Raw genomic sequence first — 25,900 nt, forward strand, 5'->3', positions numbered from 1 at the left:
GTTACATAACTCCTCATCAATCCAAACACACAGAGCATTGAGAGAAGCAACACACGTGTTGTTTTCACGGTTGATTGAATGTCATTTCATCGCAGGATGTTTTTTCATGCTTTTTTTTACAGCTATTCTTTTAACGAAAAAAACCATCACATTTTTGTTCAATCTTTTTTGGGGGGGTTCCCTCTAAACCCTCCTTTTTCTTTAATTTGTATTTATTCCCAAACACCAACCCCCATATGTATAATTTACTAACCCCCCAAAAAAGTGATTTTGTTTTGAAAAAAAATACAGTAAAATCTCCACGAAAAAACATCCCGCGATGAAAGGACGTCATACCTGGTTAACTGGTTTAGCAAGGATGTGTTCCCCTTTCATATAGAGAACAGGTACATCATGGATTGTGGCACTGCAGGCATTGATTTGGCTTAATTGTGTCAATGTTTTGGGTGAAAACATACTGAATGTGTTTCAATGACTTTTGCTCTATAGGCGTAAAAAGATAAGCAATGGCTGAAGCACCTGCTCAGCCCCACACTACTATTAAACCAGCAGTGATCCAAATCATAAAGGTGAAGCAGACAAAGCCTGACAGCTATACATAGATACTTTACCATTTTTCGTCATGTGTATGTTAACATGGGTGAAGGGATAGCTTTACTCTTCATGAGTGATGTGAGCTGGTACAGAAGCAACACAAACGAAACAGTAGTGCTGTGATAACAAAATCAAAGATTGTCCAACCAATGTTCTATAAAAAAGGCTCTTTAATTAAATTAACAAAAAGCATGCAACTAATAAAAATACTACAAGTGCACCCTGTAAGGGAAACACAAGAAAAGCAGACTTGCAACTAAAGGGGAACCTTGTAAACATGGGTGCTCAGGCTAAGATTTCAGCAGCAAAATGTCAACAGTTATAAAGATGTTGTAAAAAAGGTAGGAAAGAGGGATTAAAAGTCACCAGGTGTACCAGGGGGCAGGTATACTCCAGATACCTATAGTTCTTGTCTTTCAGGGCTTAACAGCATTGAGCCAGGGTTTTTGGCATTGTACCAGGAAAGTCAGCACTTTCAACACCATGTTGTCACAAAGACAGGGAGCAGAGGTGCTGAGTTACAATGATGGGGTGCTGTTCGGCAGGAGTGAATGCGTCCATACCAAAGACACAGAGATGGCAGGTGCTGTTGGTTCAGTAGCACAGGTAGACTGGACAACCTCAGGTGTGTAGAAGTGGAGATAGGCATCTGGTGGTGACAGTTAATGTTGAGTTGAGATTGGTAGGCTAAGTGGATATGAAATGCAAAGATGGTGGAACTTCTGTGTCATCATTGAGTGAAATTTGGAGATGCAGAGGTTGCCAATTTTCAAAGTCAAAGACTGCTCCAGCTATTGCCTTGTAGCAGCTTGCGCTGCATCAAAGGCGTCAACACTGGCGCAGAGGTAGTTTGAAGATGCATGGAGAAGCAGGGGCCACCTCCTCAGCTCTCCCAGTACTGGTTGACCAAGTCGAGATTCTCAAGGGTAAGGTCAGTCCTTTGTTCTACTCTTCCCGACCAGGACGTTGTGTAGAGACAACTTGCAATGTTCAATAACCTCCAGAGAGCAGGGACCTCGGTACCAGTGCCTCAGTTAAAGCACCGAAAATCAAATCTAAGACAGTAACATACATTTATTATGTTACATTTAAACAGTGCATATCCTATTGGAACATCCTCTGACCTTGAGTGGCTTAGACTAACAGCATAATATGTTGCCTTGCAATTCTACTTTCATTCCATTTAACATTCTACCAACCAGCAGCAGATCGATACATCATAGATCAGGAGACACAGCCTAGCAACTGACATCCATGCAACATGTATTCCGGTTCTCAGCAAAGAACAGTCCTCACCATCATGCGTGACACTTCTTCACTGTCACTGGGCATGCCTATGCCTTAAACATATCAATGTCACAGCTGCACAGTTTTCTGTTTTTTATGACTCTTGCCAGCCAGGCGTGGTTCCTCACAGTCTAGCCTCATCATTTAAATAATCCTGGCTGTGTTTTGGTTTAGATCAGTCAGTACATCTGCATGCTCAGTGTGCACGAGGAAACATAAAATAGTGTCAGCTCTGACAGTGTGACAAGGGCCTAGAAAGAAGGCTGATGAAAGTTATTGTGGGCCCAGTGAGTCCTAAGGAGGCCTAGATAGTGGGAGGAGAAATTAGACTTGGACCTAGGGATTATGGTCATTTTAGAGAGGGGAACGAGCCCGTGTTTGGAATATGATCAGTCCAATCCATGAACCCTTCCCTAGACCTCCCTGCAGGTCATAAATATGGAGCTTTCTACTTGCCTGTCTTGGTGCCAGAGTCAATCTTGGGCTGCAAGACCCTGTAATCCCAAAAGTAGCTTGGAGGCAAGTGCTTAGGACATATGCAAAACCACAACCCCAAAGGAGAGGAGATGAGGCAAGCACACAGGAACTATTCACACGCAAATTTTTGCACCAAATCAGGATACTCAAGAGGATCAACAACCTGCTCAGTGCAAAGAAACATTCTGTTTCGAGAAGACAATCCTGACTTTTGTTATAATTCTTCTCAATATCATTTCTTTTTGGATGTTTTGCCCATTTCCATTTGATTTGACCCCTACGTATGCGATTTCCCATAATAAATCAACTATTAAATCAACAGAATTCAATATTGGTGTTTGTCCAATGTGACCAAAGACATATATGACTTACACCTGCCATAGCCAAAGTATCAAAACATTACTTACAAACTTTGATGCAGACAGTTTACCTTACAGCACAAATTGGCTCAAGTTGGACTGGATAAAGTAATGTGAGGTTTTCATAAATATGAAAAGGGTGAATATGAAACAATTCCAGTTTGCCATAGAACTGTGATCTGCCAATCTGTCCATCACTTTTCTTGGACTCTGCCTCGTGGCAGTCAAATGAGAGTCAATCCCAGCCACTCTGGTTTTAAGTGTTTCCAGTACCCTGCACATGTATTTTAATTGGTTCATACGTTTCTCTTCATCATGATAAGGATTCAACCTTGTGCCTGCCAGGGTTCTTCTACACAGGGCACCACTATATGCCCGATTAATGCTCTCTTTGTCTCCTCTATTTCCCTCCCCAAAACCCCTCAACTAATGAAATCTTCTAGCGTTCCCTCTACTTTCACTTTCTCACTTCTCTTGTAGCCGCTCCCTTTCATGAGGCCTCTCATAACTCAGATCTAGTAACATGATTGACTATCCCTGGTTTTCATTCCTTCTACCAATTCTCTTCGTCTGTACAATCCTGTTTCTCGTTAGGTGCTCTGGTCTTTCATCCTTCTTTATTCTCTCTTTACCTCCTTGCTCTACTTTTGTGCACACTCTTCTATCTTTCTCACTGCCTTCTCGTTCCTTCTCAAAGTTCTCCACTATCCACCACCCCCACCGTTTGTCTTCGTCTCCAGGTCTTTCCACTTTCCTCGCTTTCTGCACTTCTTCTGCTTTCTTCCCACCTCCCTTGCTCTTTGTGCTATGCTGTCCACTTTTGACCTCTTCCATGTTCTAGTCCTCTCTCTAAATCGTTCCTCTGTCTACTTAATTTTCCAACTACTCGGCTTCTCAATCCTCTCTGCAGGTCTCTCTGTTCTCCTCTGCCTCCTTCCACATACTCCTTCTCTACATATCTCTCTGCTCCTGCACCTCAACATTGGTTTCCCTTCTGCTCAATTCCTTCTCCTCACAGCTTCACCCATCCCCTCTACTCCATACCACCACTGCTTTCTTCAATCCAACACCCACACCGAGCATTAAGTCGAGACTTCATAAATAATAATGTGGACTCGTGTTTAAGCCAGAAGCACTTTGATATCCTCAGTTGTGGAGATGCAGATGTTGAATACGTGATTAGATATTCAATTGTTAAATGTTCTTCACAGCTGGATTATTTGAAGTATTGTGTGTCTCCAGGCATTGCTATGTGGACCAAACTCTCAAGAATCTTAAATTTTGCATTGTTTTGGAATTCCCTGCCTCTGATCTCCATATTGGTTGCCCCTGGCAGTCTGCCCTGATGCTCCTTCTGCCCCCACAAGAGTTTTCTCTGCAAGTGTGCAGAGTGTCGCAGGGAAGTACATGCCCATCTCTCACTTGGTTGAATATTTGTTGTTTAGAAGCAGCGGGACCTCAAAGTTGCCAGTTCTCTTGCACGTCTCACGTCTCCTGCAAGACTATTTTTTGTGAATAATTCAGATAATGAACACAGCATGATAAGGGGTTCCCCATGCAAGTTAATTTCTGTCAACAAGTAGAGTACAATCAATGAGAGACATGTGAAGAAGAGCATGCAAATAAAAGAAAAGTACTGTAGTTTGGTACTAGTTTTACAAGGTCTCTCAATCCACGAAACGAGAGGTCATATTTCCTGTTAACCCTGGCGCACATTAGACCTTTCATTTATGCATTCCTGAAAAGAAACAATATCATTTTGAAATGTACCTTAAGTTAATTAACATGGTTTCTCAAACTGGTGCATTCAAAATACTTGAATTATTGATTCGATAATGGAGAATTTAGCAACTCTCTAGACTTGTTTTTTTCTCAGGTGGAGATAACCAATATTTTTAGATGATCCAAGCAATGTTTCTGTTTCAAGATCTTCTTGTTCTGATGAAGACTGAGCCATTTAATTTTCCAGTGACCCATTTAGCCAAAACAAAAGTCTCTTGAGTTTTGAAATCATTACATTGATCAAACTATTATATTTATTACATTTAGGAACTATCCTCTCACTGTTAATTCATTATTTTGTCTGTATTATCTTGCTTATGTGTTGTTTTGTTTTTGAATAGCATTATGACTACTGACAATATATTTAGTAGCAACACAGCTGGTTATTACTTTTGTTTCTTGAAGAATTTCACTGAATGTATCAATTGTAGCTACCAGCAATGAATTCTTCTTGATTAATTGCTGTTTGTGCTTGTGGCTATTTTGTTTTCTTGACATATGTTGTTAATACATGAGGATGTGCTGTTGCTAAATACCCATAGGCTTAATCTCCTGGTGATATAAAAGCCAAGTGTGAATGTATGTCAAACAGAAATCCAAGCAAGCAACATTAACGTGCCAACACAACTACACCTAACAACTCTGAGATATGCTTTTTGGTGAAAACCTCTGGCGAGTGGAGAGGGGAGGCACACAGGTGTGCTATAGTCCTTTTTACGTGACAGACATGTATCTGAATTGAAGAAGGAGGATTAACAAAAACGGGTTTCCTTATCTTCTCCCACTCGGAGCTGGCAACACTTTGGTTTGCAAGCAATTCAAATAGAGGGAAAACACCACAATATGGTAAAAACACAGCTGCCAACATCCAACAGATAAAAATGGAAACATTCAACATGGCTGCAGGAAGGAAGGAAACTTTGAGTACTAGGGGGGCCTTCTCCAACAAGGGAACAATGCCAAACAAACAGTGCTATCTATTGGAGATATTCTGGAAGCAGTTTACACATCAAGTACAGCCCCTGTATTTATAACTGGAGCAGTGGGTGTCAGTGTTCAGATGATTGGGAATAATGTAGCTACAGTCACTGTATTTGTTCCGGAAGTTGAGGAAAACATTTAATAAATAGATCTAACTCTGAAGGTTCAGCTTGACAGTCTAATATCCACCACAAATAGAGTAAAAAAGTGAAGGTTATAGTGGGGAGGTCTGTTTGACATAGTGTCACAGTACCTGCCTGAGAAGGACGACGGTCAATGAATTGACCTGTTATTTTACAAATGAACACAAGAGGTGCTAAAACCAAAAGGGCTCTCTTTGTAGCATTACACCAGTCGTGGGTGGAAATGAAGAGGAGAAATCTTCACCACATTGGCCATGTAGGAGAGAGCACATAACAGTGTATGTGCTTTGCTACTGCATAATGTTAAGTGAAGGGAAAATCAGTAGTGAAGGGACATAAAAGGTGGCACTAAAATAGCACTGTCTAGGTGTTAAGCTAAGCAGATATCCAGACAATTGCAGGAGAGCATACAACAGAAGGAGGAAGAGGGATGACATAAATGTTTAGTGCATGTGATTACTAACTTGAGGGGGGTGCAGAGGGGAAAGATCATGTCCAAATGCAAGAATTTAAGTAAACATGCAATGAAGATATCGGACCAGAAGGAATTAACTAAATAATTTGAAAGAGAAATAGTATTTCAGTGGAGAAGACCATACACATGAGCACAGAAACTCATTGCTAGCACTTTAATTGACTTTTCTGTTCTAAAATATGCAAAGCCAGAATCCCTAGTTACCTAATGTTGGAGGAGAAAATAACGTGTGTTGCTTTTTTAACCAGGCCTGGATAATAGGGCATTTATACTGTCCAGATACACAGAAAACAACTAGCTGTGAAAATGAACTATCATTATGTGGTGATCGGACTAGAAGATATTAAGAGACATATCCATTGTGAACTTCATCCCAAGGGCCTCTTTTATTGTTCAGAAATATATATTTTTTTAAATACAAAGTACCAGAGAAAATATCCACAAAGGTAGGCTGCTGCATTCTGATACTTTTTGTAAAGGAAACTTGGTCTCGTGACTCCTTATGATGTGCTCTTGTGACATACTATGTAACTTTTGTAACACAATCCTATCTGAATTAAATATGGCATCAGATCATTTTGCGTTTGTAACTTAACTTCGTAACCACATTTATTATCCTTGAATTCTGTTGAAATTGCTAACCAATTTAAATCAAGACAACACTGGGGTTGGCACTGCAATAATCTCAAAAGGAATCAGGAGTAACTAATTTCTTGGATGTGGGACAAATATCTAGAAATTAATGGCCAGGTCCCTTTCAACCAACTCAACTGTAAATTATCTCAAACGTTGTCACCTCTAAAGTAAAGTATCTCTAAGTAAAGTTAGAGATGTGTTAAATCACATATCCAGGTGATTTAACTTGAAACTCCAAGTATTTGTTCCTTTTCATTGCTCCGTGATACTATTGTCAATAAATATGTTCTTATCCTTCATTTTGTCAAAATGTGTATGACTTATATAATTTTGATAATATCAAAATGAATGTACAAAAAAGATACCAACATGCAAAATCCCATCAGATCATCAGACTCAATTCTAATTTGCATCAGCTACATAATCACTCACATGTTTAAACCCCTTCAATGACTGTCACACTCAATGCTTCCCAAATCTCCCCTTTCTTTCCTTTGACTGATTTTCTCCATCCATCAATCACTTCCATGCACCACACATTTTTTCTAAGCATGCTCACCTTGCTTCCCATTAGCTGAAGTAACCAATTCGTGTACACTGACACACTGCAAATAAGTGCAACCATTTTTGGTGTCCAGACTCTACAGATGGGAATAATACTAGTTGCCTTATCACCTACAACCTTCAGAAAGCCCTATCAGGTCTGAAATAATGAGAAATGTCTTACACAATCTGACTTCGACGGTTTGCCTTGTAAGTCTACACAGGGATGCTAGGTTTGCACCAACTATTCTTCCTGTGGACATGTTTGGGCCTTTTAATCAGTGCTGACATTCACAATGCCCAAACGGTTGGTCAAGTAAAATGACAGCAGCCACCGATCAGTTGCTAAACAATTTAGATACAATCAAACTGAGAGTGACTTTTCTTTCCTGCATGGAGTAAAACAATAGTCTCCAGATGTGACATACATTTTACATAAATGTATTGTAGATGGAACCTATGAGAGAACATAGGATGTACACATTTGTAATTGATACATTACAACAGACCTCTACATAGTAATCACTGCATAAATACAAATCTAAATGTCTTCCTTGCTTACTACAGTTTTCTGATATATTTAGCTTATGGATGTAAGCATAGGAATGTGAATGAAAGGCAACCCCTTAATTATAGATAAGGAGATACCTCCTCAAAAACATCTATGCAAGAACTACTAATTTAAGATCTGATTTTAGTGAGAGTGAGAGTGAGAGGTGGAAGAAGTATGGACAAATAGACTGCGGTACATAAAAAGTAGAAAAACATGCAGAACCCTTCTACACCTATGGATAGCCACACTACCAATGTTGCAGTACAAATAGTATTGAGCTTTGTTGCCTATACAACCTATAAGCCACTATTTTCCTGCAAAAACATTGAATTGTAGTACCATGACAGCCTCTCTTCACAACATTGTAAAGCTTCCCGGTGTCATAACTGCATCCCTCAACATCTTATCAACCAGCATACAGTGTACAGACCACATTGTTACTATGAGTAAAAAGACACCATGTTAAGCGTATGATCTTAAATATGCAATACTATTAGCAAATTAGAAGCAATTCACGATATATATACGTCAATCATCTTTGATTGTTTTTTTTTATAACTGAGTCAGGCTTACATGACGCCTCATTTGTCCTTTTTAATGATTTGGCGGCAGTCCACTAAAACATTTTAAGTTCAAAGTGCTTCGGGGATAGTAGGCAGTATCAACTTTGGCCGATGATATAACCTGCAAGGTTTGGTACAAGTGGCTTGTACTTAGGAAAATTATAGATATTCAGCGGGGCAGATGTATTGAATCAAAAATTATAGCACACAAGACCTCAATTGTTCCAGCTTTGTTGTATGCTCTAGAGGTCTCCCCCCTGAGAGCAGTGGTGTTTTTGGATAACCTTGAGAGGAAGATACTAAGATTGTTGCTCAAATTACCACCTTGTGACCCGGAGGATGTAATAAGGTTTGTACTTGGCCTTCCTTCATAAACATATTTATGGTCACTGGCAGTTGTTACATTTTGGGCAAGGATTCAGTATGATCTGGCAGGAAAGGACTCACTCTTGGGCCTTTCAGCCCAACATTCGTTGAGATACTCTAGGAGTACTTGGTATACGAATTTGGACACCACAGTGAGGTCTTATCTATGGGAGATTGAGGGGGTCCCAGTGCCTGAATCATGGCTCGGTTTTAATCTGGAAAAGATACCAGAGAAAGCATGGTCCTACGATGCAGACCGGGCACTGACCCATCTAGCTACACTGCAGAAATGTGTCAAGTATTCACAGCAAGCGTTTGTACTCAGAGTCCCTAAGTTATACATATTAAAACTTGGTCTCCCAGCTCTTGCCAGATTCATCCTTGCACTGCAAATGCAGACACTTCCGGTTTTGGAAATTACTGGAGCATGGCTGGCCATCCCCCATAGTGATAGAATATGTAGACTCTGTTATAAAAACATTGAATCTCCCCTCCATGTACTGACTCAATGTGAGATGCTCGATAGCGCCTATGAGAAAGCAAACAGTACATTCAGTTTGACCACATCTGACCAACCGTGGAGCAATATTTGGATGTTGGATGTTGCATTACTTTCATTCCAATATAGCTGTCGTCAATCTTTTCTAATGGATTCAAAGACCCACAGACCATGAAAGTTGTATGCCTAGCCTGCCTAGCCTGATGTTGGAATATTGTGCTTATGTGTATACAAAAGTATCTCACACCTGGTCAGACCATTATGATCTTACTTTGCTCCATCTACTTAAAATTGCGTTTATACTGGTGTACTATACAGACAGGTTTAAAAACACTTAAACACACTTCAAGCTCATCCGTCAAATTTGGTTTGTTGTGGTCATTGTCTCTGATCAAAATTGTGTAGTGATTTAGTGAACAGGTTGATTAAAAGGGTATCCATTTTCACAAAATATTTTCTCCATGAATGGTCCGCCTCCCACAAATGCTCCACACCTAAAACTGATTGCTCCACGCTGCGAGAAAAGGAATCTACTTAAAGTTGCATGGAAACACAATGCATTTATTTTACAAAGATTTCCATTGGACCGTATCAGAATCACACCTGCACAGGGTGGGACAAAGACTGATATGCAAATGCATGTATCTCCTCTGTGAAGGGTACAGTGAGCTAAAACATGGTTGTAGACTATCCTGAGTGGAAGAAAATGCATAGAACAGGGGATATGACCCATGTTTCTTCTCAGTAGCGGGACTTTTACCCTCCTTTTCAATTTTGTAAAATGTGTGGGTTCATCCTAAATAACCAAGGGTAATCCAGATGTAGACCCCTTGCTCACTGTGTCTTTGAGAGGTTCTGCTTCACCTCACTGGGGAGGCCCAACAAGTCAAAACAACTTGCCTGGGGTTGCTCATAGTACTCTTGTTCAGAGGAGAATTGCCAAACATGTTGGTGCTGGACAGCCCACGTGGGTGGGACCAGAGTGATATGCAAATTAATGTTTCTTCTTTGTGAAGGGTGTAGTGAGGAAAAACATGGCTGTAGACCCTCCTGAGAGGGAGAAATCTCATAGAACAGTGTATTTGACCCATAGTCGTTCTCAGTAGAGTGGCACCCACACACATGTTCAATATGTAATACTTTATTTCATCCTAAAATGCCCAGGGTAATCCAGAGGTGGACCCCTTGCTCAGTGTGTCTCATAGATGCTTAGTTTCACCTCACTGGGGCAGCCCAACTATGCTGAAACATGTGTCAGGGGTTTCTGATAGTACTCTTGTTCAGAGGAGCATTGCCTAGTGTTTCGGTGCTGGACTGCCCTTTTGGGTCGGACCAGACTGATATGAAAATTGATATTTCTCCTCTATTAAGGGTGAAGTGACCAAAGACCTGGTTTTAGACCCTCCTGATTGAGAGAAATCCCATAGAACAGGGTATTTGACGCATATTCCTTCTCAGTAGAGGGGCTACCTTACCCTTATTTAATTTGTAAAACTTGCAGTTCACCCTACGTTAACCAGGCTAATCCAAACATGGACCTCTTGCTCACAGTGTCTTTAAGAGGCTCAGCTTCACCTCACAGAGGAGGCCCAACAAGGATGAAACACATATCTGGGGTTGCTGATGGCACTCTCATTCAGAGTAGTATTGACTAGCATGTCGGTGCTGGACTGCCCTTGTAGGTGGGACCAGAATGATATGGAAATGCGTATGTCTTCTCTGTGAAAGGTGCAGTCAGCTAAAACGTGGTTGTAGACCCTCCTGAGTGGAAGAAATCCCATAGAACAGGGTATTTGACCCATAATAATTTTCTGAAGAGGAGCGTACACGCCCTTGTTTAAGTTCTCTAATAATTAGATGGCTCTATAGAGGTCTGGGGAGAATCTGCCCCCCTTTTTAAAATTTCGGTAGACTATTGCTTCCTTCCAGCTGCCCAGAGACTATTGCTTCCTTCCAGCTGCCCAGAGGTTCCACCCTGGGCAGCAGAGCATTAAAGGCTCTTGTAAATACAGCAGCCAAAATATCCACATCGGTTTTTCAATAAACTGCAGAACAAGAAATCAGGCCCTGGGCTTTTCCCACATTTGATGGACCACATTGCAGTTGTAACTTCTTGTAGGGTAATAGTTGAGAGGCTGAAATAGCTAACAAACCCCACAGTCAGGTTGATTGGAGTGTCTGCCCATACCGGTCGGTGCAATCTTGTCTCAGGATGCTCTATAATATAAAGCTGTTTACAATGTTGCTAGCAATCAGACTCTGAGATAGACGATAGACATTCCATCTCTCTGGCCCTTCTAAAAGTAGGCCTCTTTGATATGAGTTCCTAAAAGATTTTAGAGTAACTGGTCTCAATCAATGAACAAGCGCACATGGGGACAATGAAATAATCTATGATTGAATTCCCTCGAGGACTCTTTAAGGCTGACTGTCCTGATGGGTTCCCTGGAGCCCTTCTGTTTACTGCATTTAGGTTCCTTCTCAAAACATTTGATGTCATCTTGTTAAACGGGAAATCATATCGAGCCTCCTTTCTGATATATTGGCCTAAGCCCAGTCGCCCTACGAAGAAAACCGCGTTGCAAAGTTCCAATTTTGGTTCGACTTCGCCGCCATTTTAGGTCTATCCGCCATTTTGATTTCCATTCCAATGTAACTCTGTGTTCTAAAATGGTGGACGGTGTTTCCCGCTTGTAACTGAGCCGTCCTGGGCCTTGTACTATAGTTAATATTCAAACTGTCCGTTGGCCGAATGTTTGGGTTGAGTAAAGAGACATTGTCCCATGTCTGACTTGTAGTCTAAGGATTGTCTGCGCCAATAAGTCTGATCCACGGACATACATCGACCACAATGTTGAACAAATACCGAACGTGGACACTGGCTGAACTGCATTATAAATGACATGTGCTAAGGCTTACTTTTAAATCCAAGAATACACTGTTGTCATTGTGATTTGTTTGTATGTAAACTGAGGATGATCCATGTGCATATTGTCGTACAAACCATAAGTGAACTCAGCATGAACTCTAGACCATGGATTATTAACTTGCAGAGGGGCTGGACATTATTACCGAAAATGTATAAAATGCACAACTGTTTAGACGTCCAGTACCTCTCACTTCTCACACTGAGTGGCTGGTATTCGCTGTGATGTACTGAGGGCCAGATAGGTATCTGATCTGTTTTGGTCTTTGAAAACTGTGCAGTTGTAATAAAGATCTGTGAATATTTATAAGCCCGTGTTTGGTGTATTTTCTTTTGATGGTACTCAGCCTCGATATTTCCTTGCTTTTACAATCTCAAACCGCCATTTTTCATGCGTGGGTTTCTCAGGTAGATTTGTGTTTTGGATCACTCAGCAGGGTCTGAGGGGGTTCTATTTGCATTTGTTCTCAACATTTTAAATACATCTCTCTGGTTTGTTTAAATACATCATTGTCTCACTCAGTATATCAGCAATTGAACTAATTAATTAAACAAATCACTTAAAGCAGCAGGGGCGGGGGTGGCACAACTCTGGGCAGAACCAAACCTAGGATTTACAGGGCCCTGATATCGCAAAACATGTGCACGCTCCCCTAATTTGCATATGTAGGAACTTCAGTGCCATCCCAGAAAATGACGTCACCGAATCAGAATGATACATTAGAGAAAGTTGCCAGGAGTAAACCGAATCATCACTGGTATCATTACAGATAGAGTAAAATCATGAGTGAGGCTTTTTTGGAGAAGCAGATGGTCTAAGCTGAATTACCTCTAAACACTTGGGATGTTGGCAGGCAAGGAGCAGTGACATAACATGATTTACCCAGGAGCACACATTTTGATTAAGTAGCAAAGCCAGGAGTGGAGACTAGTCTGTAACTCCGGCACTTGAACGCATATCTGGTGGAGCTACTAGTTGCCACATGTATTTTTACACATTTGGGTTGAAAACACTATCCTAATTTGGAAGGCAGTGACAACAAAGCTGATTGTGTTTTGCTAACTCAAGTAAACTTATTTTTGTAGCAGTTTCTTGATTGCTTTTTTTTGTGATGTGTATATTTTGCCATCGTGTGCAAAGTAGGTACATATTCTTAATTCAGAAGTTACGGAGGAGGATTATTGTGAATTCCAGAAGAAGCCCCAAGCAATGTTTGTATTATTTTTAAAACGAAAAGCGAGCTACGTACCTGTTTGATGACTCTTGCTGTGAAATAAGGTTCGTTGGATAGGCATGGATTGAACCTAAGGTAGAATGGACGCGGTACCTATACGAAAGGATTGCCTTATAGTGTGGTCAGGGTAGAACCTATTTACCAGCTAGATATTAAGGCTATGATTGTAAGCAATTTCACAGGTCTTCACATGTTAACAAAATCAGCACAGTGCTGGGCCAGGGAAAAATAACCCCTCCATGCCTGCAACCACTCTTCCGACATAAATGGTAAATCATAATGACTCCTTAATACTGTGTCTTATGGCGAGGACTTGAAAAGTGTGCAAATCATAATAAATTAATTAGCCAAATATATACATCATTTATAGAGATACGTGAAGCAAAATGTGTACGATGTTAGCACCCCCTACCCCATCTTCAATGGAAGACTACAAATACCATAATTCAGTTCAGAACAAGGGCAAAACATATGGCCTATGGTTTTTGCAAATAGACTTTCCAGTCTTAAAGACCCACAACAAAACAACAGTTGTGCAAAGATTGCGTGACTGCCTTTCATTACACCAGAAAGGCATGCTTCATATTTGATGTGAGAACAATTTGACTTCTACAAAACATTAATGCTTTTTGAGTTAAATAAACTCACATTTTGTGTGCTGTATTGTTATTGTACTGAAAAAAGACACACACCTGGGTAGCTAGCTGCTGCTTTGTGTGTGCTTTCATCATAAAATGCCCTGATTGCAGTTCTAATCACCAAAATGTAAAGTCTTGTATACAACAATGGTTACTTGAATGAGCCATCTCCCATAAATAGTGTCCCATTTCTATGCTCTCCTTAAAAAAGTTAAGTATATGCTACTCTTGCTGTGCTCTGTCTTCTGGGCTGCTGGAGAGGATTTATCTGCCAGACTTGCAGGGGGTGGGAGGCGACAACTCAAGTTTGTAGGGACTCAGAGAAAAAAGAGCCAGGACGCAGCACAGCCCATCTACAAGACACAAGGCCTGATTCATAGAATTAGTTTGAGCTCTGAAAAGTGACGTTGCACATTTTTCAGCACGCAAAACTCCTTTAGTCGATTCATAGCTCTGACTTTGTATGCTTTTCTGGGACTTTGCAGGCCCTTTGCACAGGTCTGTCACGTCTATGTGTGCAGTCGAGCGATTTGCGTGAGCCTCCATGCAAATTGTGGTCAGGCATAGGCAAGGAAATAAATAGGGTATGGAACATGCATATTCCTCATTCCCCCCACAGAATAAGGAAGAACAAGGAATTTTGTTGGCATGTCGAGGTACGGGCTATGCAAAGAAATTGAACACCCAGCAATGCGCACACCCAAGCATATTCATGGATCTCAATGAGCAACGTCACGTCGGCTAAAGATGCAGGCAATGCTTGTAATCTCACCGCCACATGATAGGAGGCAAAGTCCTAAATGCATAGGAACCAACGCACAATGGTATGGCACAGTCAGGGATATAGGGGTACCGGCACGCAGTTGAGGTGCCAATTGAAGTGCCTTTCCTCCCCTCTGTTTTCCTCTCCTCCCACTCCTCTCCTCTACTCTCCTCCTCTCCTTGCTTCTCTCCCTTTCTCTCCTCTCCCCTTTCTCCTTTCATTGCTTCTCCTCCCCTCGCCTTTCCTCTACTTTAATCCTCTGTTCTATGTAGCTCCTTCTGATTCCAAACTGGCTCTGCACCTTCTGTGTCTCTGCAGCCCCATATCCTTGTGTTTCTAATGGTCCTTTTTAAAAGGGTCTGTCCTCTTCCAACTACATGCAGTTGTGTGCGATTTTTCCTCTCGTTACTTGGCTGGTCAATGTGGTTTGTGCAGAACATTCCTACTTCTCTAAAGCCGCTGCCACCACCTGCTTCAGATCCATGGCCCAATCCTCTATTACAGCAGGCCACCATCATGGATCATCACATCATTGGCACAGTGTGCATGTACAGAAATGTCTGACTTTACTGGGGCTGAGTGCTCTGTGATGTCTCCATGCTTTTCTTGCTCCCTACCGGCTCCTTTTAAGTCAAAGTTCTCATGTGCATGGAGGCGTATACCCCGCTCTTTTCCATTCCCCTTGAGGCTCTTTGTGTTGTAATGCTGCCGTACTATTTTTTTGTTTCTCTTAACTCTAATATCACGCCCTACGCTATACTTTACTGAGGCAAACTTTTTAGGGGGTGTAACCACCCGTTTTACCCACAAACTTCTAACTATTTTTGGTGAGTAATGTTACTTAACAGGGCCAGAATTATAGCTTCTGCTCCAGTGACAATCCTTGCCAGCAGCCATGGCGAGGTGTGGTGAACCGTGACACCCCTCCTATGCCGCCTGATCGGCCCTTCATCCCTTCACTCTAAAAGCAATACAAGGGACTTCAAGACACAGTACCAAGTGCCCGACAATTGCGGTGAAGACACTTGTTCCAAAGGGGGAGAGAGACACTTCCCCTAAAGTTGATCGGGCCCTTAAGGGAAAAATATTTATGGCTTGCCAGACTATAGGGACCAATAGACCAGAGTAGACATATGGGGGGGGGTCAATGTGTGTGGAGGCACCTGAGTACACTTCAACCTGATCTGGAAGTTACAAACGAGATCTCCAACTTTGTGTGGTTATCAGGAGAGGCTTCTCGTCATCCTTACATATAGATGCATTACCTCTGGCATGTGCTCTTGCTTAGAACACATATAAAAGGACTTCACATCTGTTTTGAGCTGTCGAGCCACAGTTGACTCCTATCGTGCAGTTAGACCTCTTCATGCATTTGACTGCCATCAGAGCTCCCTGATAGTGCAATGCCTGTCAAGCTGGTCGAGGCAGGCCTTTGAGTCACACAGGCTAACATCGGCACCTAATGTACTGTGCTGTTTGGACGTCTCCACCACTGATGCGCATGTGTAAGTGTATTTCCTTACCCATGTCACCAAACCGAAGCAAATTAGTTATCTTTCTATGCTTGTCTGTGTATTCCTGTTTCACTAAAATGCCTCTGTACAAGGTTGTGGTACATGTTCGTTTTTAATATCATAATGTGATATAGTTTATAAATAAACTTTACACATAAAAATGAAATACAAATACATATTATTTTCACATATGATCATTAATTAACTACTACACAATTAACACTTGCTACCAAAGCTATTCAATCATATAAACCTAAAATCATGCAAAAGTTATAAAAATCATGAATGTCGATTATTATATTCCTTAAAACAAAATAATAATAACATACCTAGGAATCTAAGTTTCATAGAACCATAAAACCATAACTGTGTCTCGGTATATATTTCTTCACTCATTAACATAATAAGTCACAGCATACAAGATAAGTACTGACCCTGTTAGGAAGAGACGGCTATTACACACGGATGCTTCAAATGGAGATACCCAGTCGGCTTTCTACTACCAACCAGACATTGTACATTGCAATCAGGCGGCCTATATGCTGTGAATTTACGCTGCTCCACCAGAAAGCCAATTCTGAAATAAAGTCAAAATTATGTACATATCTCCCATAATGAGTCTGGTATTTCATACGTAATTAGGGCAACTAGTTAACACATGTCTCCCTGATTCTGCTATTGACTGGTTTTGACATATTTGACAGTATCGTTCAGACTGTGGTAACTGATTAATTACGCCCGTACACACCAAAACCGGCAAGTAGTTCACCCTAAGTAACACTATAAAACGCCTAAGTCTGACTGCTGGACAAAGATTGAAATAAAACTGCAGCTCTTTGTATGAGTACAGAACATACTTAGTAAATTGGGTAGGGCTTTAAATTCTCCAAGTGAGCATAGTTTCTTATCCAATCGTTCATCTCTGATTTTTTATAGAGTGCCATCTTAGTTTTTTTGAGTAAACCCTTCAGATCGGATATGCCACCCAATATCTTTCAAGTAGGTGTCAACCTTGTCTTTAAGAGGAAAGATACCGGCTTCCTTACAAGATTCCACTCTCAGAGTGTCAACAAGAGGGTTTCCTGTTCTGCTCCGCATCAGCAAATATAATTCAGCCCTTTTTTTAAGCACTAGGGATTTTAACGAAATCAGTCCTAGTTCCAACCTAATTATGGCCATCGGTATGCAGGTTTGGAGGCCTAAGATTTTTCTCCAGTATTTCCCTTCCACAACCTGCAACCAGTTCAAATCCATATTTAGAAGGGCTTCTATACCATAAATCATCATCGGAACTAGGACCTGTTGATATAGGAGACGTGCCACCCAAATTGTAAAACCTGACTGAGTGATAGCAAAACGATTTGCCAACTATGTAATTTGGGCTGTCCTAATCTTTCTGTTCTGTCTACATTGGAAATAATCACCTAAGGTTTCTATGTCAATTCCTAAGTACCTATAATTTGGAGTATACAGAATTTCTGCGTTCGGTATCTTCAGACTAATACAAGCTATTTTTTTGTTAGTGAATAACATCACTTGGGTTTTCTGTAGATTTATTATTAATCTGTTGCGATTAGCATATGAGCATAGTGCTTCGGCTGATCTCCTCAGACCGCTAAAAGTGTGATCTAATAGCACTAGGTCATCCGCATACGCAAGGACTGAACAATGCTTATAGCCTGTTTTCGGGGGCCAATTATATGCCTTAGCAATTGCTACCGGTAGATCATATGTAAAAAGGTTATATAAAGTAGGAGCTGTAACACAGCCCTGCTTTACTCCTCTGTTTTGATCGACTTGATCAGTCATATTACCTTTTAGGTCAAGTTTAAGGGAGAAAGTGTTGTTCTGATGAAAAAGCCTTAGATAGTATAAAAGCCCTTTTGGGCAACCAAGCAGTTCAAGCTTAGACCATAAGATATCTCTTCGGACCAAATCGCTTTGAAATCCACAAAGAGCGCATAAAGCGGGGAACTTCCCTTATTCCTAGCCTCGGCACACAAAGAGTCTAAAATAATTAAGTTGTGCGTAGTTGAGTAGCCCCGACGAAAACCACTTTGAAAACAATTGAAAATCTGTTCTTTCTCAGCCCAATCTTGTAGTTTTTCTAAGATTAGGCCAGCAAAAAGCTTACCAGTGCAATCAAGCATCGACAGCAACCTATAGTTGCACGGGTCGTTTTTGTCGCCTTTCTTGTGCACTGGTATAAGAATAGCAGTTTGCCACAAGCGTGGTATTCTACCTTCAGACAGAACTTTGTCATATAAGATTTTTAGAATTTCAGCCCAAAAACAGGGATTACTTTTTAAAACAATATTGGACATACGGTTAGGTCCAGTTGCCCTTGAAGATATATACCTATTTATTTTCTCGGTTAAGCTTGCAACCGTAAACGAGATAGGCGGACCAGGGGGTTACTATAACTAACCTCCTGTTAGGTGCCTTGATTCAAGATGTTGCATTCCCTCAGGAAACATTCCCATCTCTCTGCTCCGATAGGATTAACTATTGCGTTAGTTCTATTGCCTCTGACTTGACCTAGGGGAGCCCAGATGTTCCGAGTATTCTTGGAACACAGTATCTTTAAGGTCTCTTTCCATTGATGTCATTTCTTAAGATGTTTCTTCTGTCATAGCCATACATGATAATTTCCCTTCAGTTTTTTTTAATTAAGGCCATATAGCATTTAGTAGATACTGAGGATTTCTTAGCTTTCCTAATATCAGCTCTTAGTCGCCTTTTGGCATCTCTCACCTCCCGGTCATATGGATTTCTCAGACCATGATTGGTCATGACCCCTCCGGACCTAGTAGAAGCATGAGGTAATGCAAAGGAGGAAATCCACTGCTCAATCTCCTCAATTGACATAGTCTGAAATCCAACTAAATCCCCATAGGAGTCTGTTAATAAGATAGTATTTGCCTTTGCTATATTACGTTCATACCAGGAGATACGAGTTGCAGCATGGTTGATCCTTAAGTCTCCCATACATTTTATACCACAGCTTACAGTGTCAGCAGATATAGTTATCTCAAGCACAGCATGATCACTCCAAGTATTATTGGTCACTTTCATATCACTAGCCCAGTTTGCAATATCTTCAGTTACAGAAATATAATCAAGCGTACTCTTTGCCCCACAGCCCTCCCAGGTGTGTTGACCCGGACAGTCACTCCTAGTTCTTCTATTCACCATTTCCATGTCCCATAATTCGAAGAAACTCAACTAGTATAGGCCCTCAGACTCAACTTTCTTATGGGACATTATACTCACATGTTTTAAATGTGGATTACTTGTAGTGCTTGCCCCACCAGTCATATGACAATTAAAGTCCCCCATAATTATAATGGATGTGTTTCCCTTCCTCATAGTCCATTTGATCATAATGTCATGTAAGGCCTCTTGAATAATTTCAGTTTGGGTTTCCCCCGGAGGGTTATAGAGGTTGATCAACAATATATACTCTGCCTTGTTCTCAATGTATAGCATAAGTTCAATAGCAATCACAAAATCCTCGATTTTAACTGTGATGCGACGAGACTTGATGTTATGTTGTATACCAGTTATTAAACCACTGAACGGTCTTCCCCTTTCCCCCTTTTTGGCCATTGATTGGTACACTGTAAACCCCTCTATCAACACAGGGATAGTTAACCACACCTCTTGCAAACCTATGCACATAAAATTATTTATGTAGGGTAGTGATACATTCTGATTGATTAAGTGGTTGAAACCCCTGCTATTCCAGGAGAGAATCGAAATCCCTCAATCTTTCTTAAGAACTATAGGAAGTGATTCGGCCAACCATTTTAAAATGTTCTCTACATCGGCCATTTGGACCACATTACTTGTCGGTAATTGAGGGGTATAAATCTTGCTTACTGGTTCAACCACCACTTTCTTAGGACATTCTACATCTATTTTCCCAGGATCCACGTCAATTTCCACATCGGCCTCGTACAGATTTAATTTGTGTGCATGAAGCAAGTCCGCCATCACCTGGAATTTGCAGAGGACAGCTGAAACATTAGTATTGTGTACCTTTAATGGCTCAATGTATTCAAAATCATCCGATGTAAGAACTCTTAACTGTGGAATTGAATGCAGTCTGATCAAGAATTCTGATCGTGGTGACCAATCCTGGTCATGCTTTTGATAAAGATTCTTAATAAGACAAGTCTTATATGTATTAGGTGGAAGCTGCTGATCAATATCCTCGTATACAGACATCTTTCTCATCTCAAGATGGTCAATTCATCTGACGCTGTTTGGTGTCGATGAAGGATTACCAGCCGCTTGTTCCTTCGGTAATATTCTAGGTGGAGGCCCTTCTTCCTCTACCTCTGATACTTCTTTGTCTTTGTCCGTGATGAGCCAGCTTGTTAGGCGTCCTTCTCTTTCCGTGTTTCTCTTCCTCGCAGCCTTTTTTCTCGTTTTTTCTATTTTTTGTGATTTGAAATGATTCAGGAGGCGGGACAGCCATAGTTGATGCTCTTTTTTTAGTATAAGCCCTCTTGCAAATCTTTGTTGTTTACGAGAAAAGTAGACATCTGAGTCATTTGCTTCACTTAAGTCTACTTCAATAGGCATAGTGGGCTCATTAATCATCAATATGGCCTCAGACAGATTATGATCACTTTCTTTGTCTCTTCCTTCGTTAGCCAGGTTGATTGTGTTTTCAAGAACACGGCACACATCTTTAGCAACATTTTTAGAGCAAATTGTAAAGATGCCATTGAGGATTGAAGTTCTACCATAGTAGTTCTTCTAACAGGGGAACCTCCATTTTGCTCTGGCTCTGAGATTTCAGAATGTATCATGAGATTCGACGACATTGATAATCTCTCTTGGCAGGCCGTTGGTTGTGCAGCTTCTTTTGTCCATCACCGGGTTTGTTATAGCCGGAGTCAAAGACCTTTGAACTGAAAGGCATAACTCTAATAAGGAGTTGTTGTCAATTATCAGCCCAGTAGTGCTATCTAATATATTACTGGTACACAGATTATTCACTGCCTCCTGTCCCGAAATATTTGGGGTCGCCTCCACTATGGCGTTAGGAGGAAAAAAAGTCGGTTTAGTACCTTTACTATTCTGTTTTTGTTGTTTTGGTTTATTATTAGCCCCTGCTCCCGAATTGCCATCTGTGGCTGTCTCCGCATTACACTTGCGCAGATTATAATTGGTCTGTGCTGCTCTTCTTTTGGGGGCCATGTTGCACTTTCAAAGAAGGCACACGAGAGGCAAAAATCCTATCTCCACTCTTGTCTGCTATAATGTTAGATCAGCAAAAGCAATGTCTCAGTGAAGTAGAGATAATCTATCTTGTAAAACTCCACTCACAGCCGGGTGGGTCAAAGGCACAGCCCGCAGTCCCCACCTAATTGGCTGGTTTTGGAGCAGTGGAGAACTCAAACTCTTACCATCTTCAAGCTGAGCGCAGAGTATAATACACAGTCACTCATAATGTACCCTACCAGTGCACCAAACAAGGGAAACAATGTGCAGCCAAAGCGCACAACTTCAGACGGACATCCAGAGTCCAAATATTGGCCTCTGACTAGATAGAACAACTGTCAGGAAGGCACACTCCCCACAAAACTAGACCTGATCCCCTTATTAGAGAACCCAGCCCACTTATTGCTCTAATAAATCTCCCCAGTAAGCGAGGAGCGAACTCACGCAGCAGCCAGCCTTGGGCAAAGGTTCACTCACCCCAGCCCTCTCCCTGCGATTGCCGTTACTCCTCCTTCTCCGGTTCGAAGGATATGACCGGAAACGAACGGTGCCGGCTTTGTGCCGTCCAGTGCAGGGGCCCCTCACGCCCTTAGATGTCCCCGCGTGATGAAGGGCACGACTCCGCATCCACATGGACCCCCACTCTCGCTCCAGTCTGGCAGCCGCTCATCACTCGTAGCTAGCCGCTGATCACCGCTTCTAATATTCGAGTAGCGGACTCGAGGCCCCGCGAGGCACAGCAACAGGATACACGTCAAGCCGCACTGCTAGGCTTACGCGTAGATGTGTACGAGTACATACGAATGCAGCCGCTTCCGACGTGAGAAAGTATTGGATGTGCAGAGAAAACTGATACATGTTAGGCTATAGAAAGCTAAGCACTTTGCTCCACTAATTCTGGCCAGAATAGAATTTTGTAAAGTGACCTTTTTCCAATTACGTTCATGTTCCTTAGAAAACATGGAACAGTGGATGAATGTGGACGTTATATTTGTTAGCAGGTCGCCACTACAGTTGTCTAAATGTAGGATTTGTGGTGTGCTTATTTGGATCCTTGGCTACGCCCTGCTGCTGTGTTTTGAGTATTGAGAAGTCTGCTGATGAATATTTGATTAAGGCTGGTTAGTAGTCCTTGAGCACTTTTGCTATTGCCAATCCAAGTGCACAAGTAATGTTTTGGGTGAGTCAGTGGCAATTGCCAATTAAAAAGGGTTTGAATTAAGACTGCCCTCTGTTTGTTATATTTGTAGGAATGTGCGATCATACAATAAAATGAAAGACTTACACAAAGAGTGGATATTTTATGAATGCAAAGAGAAAACACAGCTATACACCGAGAAATACATACGTAAGCAAAAGGAGGAATGCAAAAAAAAGCACGAAAACACCATGATCATGCTAAGCTATGGTCATTAATGTACCTTCATGGGTTCAGAAATTAAAAGCTGCATAAGAAGTGATGCTATTAGTCATATCAATCCCTTTACATCCCATATGTGAAATAAACCTTCTTATTTATACGGAAGCCCAAAATAAATGTGATACATGTGCTCACACTCTACATTAAAACGCACAGAAAACTACTGATTTATCAATGTTTTCAAAAAACAGAACCCCCCTCCGAAATAAATTTAGAGCTCAGGACGAGTGATGGATACACCCATCAGTAATCAATATTAGCAATTTTATTAGGCGAGCTTCCTCGCTCGGTAATTAGTGCCTAAAAATATCACGCAGAAGGACCACATCCATGTACTTAGAGCCTGCTTGGATTAGGGTGCCGACTATTAATCATTCTTCGGCGTTAAAGCAGGATCATTGATTTGGAAGAGGCCGCCAAACCTGGCACCTGGAGGGTTAATGATGCAAGGGCCTGCAGATGAGCTCGGACAGAGCTGCCATGTGGTCATTGACGTCCTAGAGAGAAGCGCTTCCCTTAGCCATACTCATCCTATGCGTTTGCTTTCATAAATCACGTTGATCGCGTGGGTTGCTCATAGTAGCGTTTGAAACTTTAAAATCGCTGGAAACATGGACCCATGTATATTTGGGCCTCTGTAAAGGGAAATTGGTAACGCAGAAATGTAAAAATGTAACCTTTACTTTTAGAATACCAGCTAAGCATGAATGTGGTGTTCATAGGATATTTCGTGCATGCTAGCTCACGTTTGACCATTTACAAAAAGGTATGGTGAATTTAAAAGGTTCAAACGTTGTGGAGGTCTTGGGGAAGGCGACACGTCTGCGTGGTCTCATAAACAACATGCAAACTAAAAAAACTGTTTCTGCGAACACACAAACAACTAAATGACTGAATAAGAAATGTGATCAGATGAGTCACTTTGTTCTGCATTTTAAAAGGGTCCTAAGTAGTATTGGAATATACTTTCTTCTTGTGAGCCAATGAGAAAGTTTGGTATCCAGGCTTTAACCAAAGTCGAAGCTTTCATACTATGCTTATCCTTCACTCTTCCAGTCCTCTATCCATCAGCAAGCTTGGAATGAAGGAACCCACTGCCTGGAAAGGCTGCACACCAAGCTTTCCTTTGTAAGGTGCACGTATCCCATTAGACTCTATAATGAGCAAGGGGCCTTTGCCCTCATTAGAGGCCCTCACCTTTGGCTCTGGATCACTAACTTGGGTGGTGATCACCTACCACCCAATGAGCCCACGGGTGTGTGATCTAACACTTAATTCTTCTATGAACGTTTCAGGGAAATACCTTTGGGGGAATCTCCATATACCCAAAGCACCTGTTTTGGTTCCATGTGATATAATCGCAGCAAAAATTGCCGTGGTAACAAAATATCGTGGCAAAAATGCCACCGCTTTTGCACTGCAGTCCATGTAAAAATGCGGGGACACCCCTGCAACCCCAGGACCCATTATACCATTGCCGCAATATTTTTTTACCGCAACATTTTTGCTGCGATTATATTACCTGATATTACCTGATACCAAGCTGGTGGCCTATGGTCCAGCCCAACATTTATTTAGTGAAAAAACAATTGTGGGGGGTTTCCCTGGCCCAGCACAGGCAACCACTGGCCTCAATGAGTCAGTGGGTTAGGTACACTTGACCAACGACTGTGCATTTCATTGTGGTGTTTTAGAACTACAGTAAAGTGAAAATAACATAACAGGCAGACCTCCAGAGTTGTACCTTCCTTATCAATTCACTCCCCTCAGATGTGAAAGGTGAATTGAATGTTGGATAATTATTATCAAGGAATATAAAACAATGAATATAAAATTAATTAGGTATTACAATGGGAAGTTCGGGTATAAGGTACTCCAAGAAGGCACCAAAACCGATTGTAAAAGAACACATTTCCATGCTTAATGTGACTTGAGAGGGTTACAGAAGGCACGACATCCGAGGGCTTCATATTATGGAACGAAGAAAATGATACATGGAGGAGCGGTCACAGTATCAACCTGGAGGAGACGCGGTGGCATGGCAAGTGATGGGGAGCGACATAGAAATGCAGACTTCACATATGTAGCTCAGTACGAGCTGTGGACATTGCCTCATATGCATCTACACCGCTTTTTTTCATTTTAAACTTTATCTTTTGCAGACAAGATAAGTGTTTCAAAACAGTTTTGGTATGATCGTTTTAAACTGATTTTCATACTGGACATATTTCTTACTCTCACCGTTAATGTCTGATATAAATAAAACGTAACAAAGTTTGGCAAATTCTTTGACACTCAGAAGAAATGGGTCCCTAGAATGAGGTATCCAGAGATCATCACCAGCTAAACCAATAACTCTTGTCAAAGTCAGGCAACTACTCACCTTCCCAGAACAAGTGACTGGTAATGACCGGTTCCTTCAAGCATGACTTGCATACATAGACTGAATCCCATCACAAGGGGTCATTGGGGACCAACACAGGTGGTTTCTGGTTTCACAGGGTGAGATTTAATTATTTTTACTTTTTGTTATTTTCAGTACAGGCCTCCCTTTAAACACCATTGCACACTAATTGGCATGTTAAGGTCCTCCTCCAAGAGACTCCTACCTTAATCGAGAACCTGAGGCATTTCGAGTAGGGACCCCAAAAACGTGTAAAGAAAAGACAACGATAAAGGTTTGTTGCAGCCTGGGAGAGCATCGTCAGGATGTTGTTTAGCTCCATAAGTATGCCTATGTCGTGTGACATTTGTATAGGACCCATTGCTATGGCCTTGAAATGTGCTGGGTTGTCTGTGAATTTGGTAGACTACAGATGGAACATTGCATGCTTGAACTCTTTATTATATTGCAGAAAAATAACAGTAACCCTGGCAGAGCTGACTTGTCATACAGAATTGTTGTGTTAGC

The sequence above is a fragment of the Ambystoma mexicanum genome, chromosome 1p, assembly GCF_040938575.1.
Source record: "Ambystoma mexicanum isolate Mex_15411 chromosome 1p, UKY_AmexF1_1, whole genome shotgun sequence".
NCBI classification, from domain to species: Eukaryota; Metazoa; Chordata; class Amphibia; order Caudata; family Ambystomatidae; genus Ambystoma; species Ambystoma mexicanum.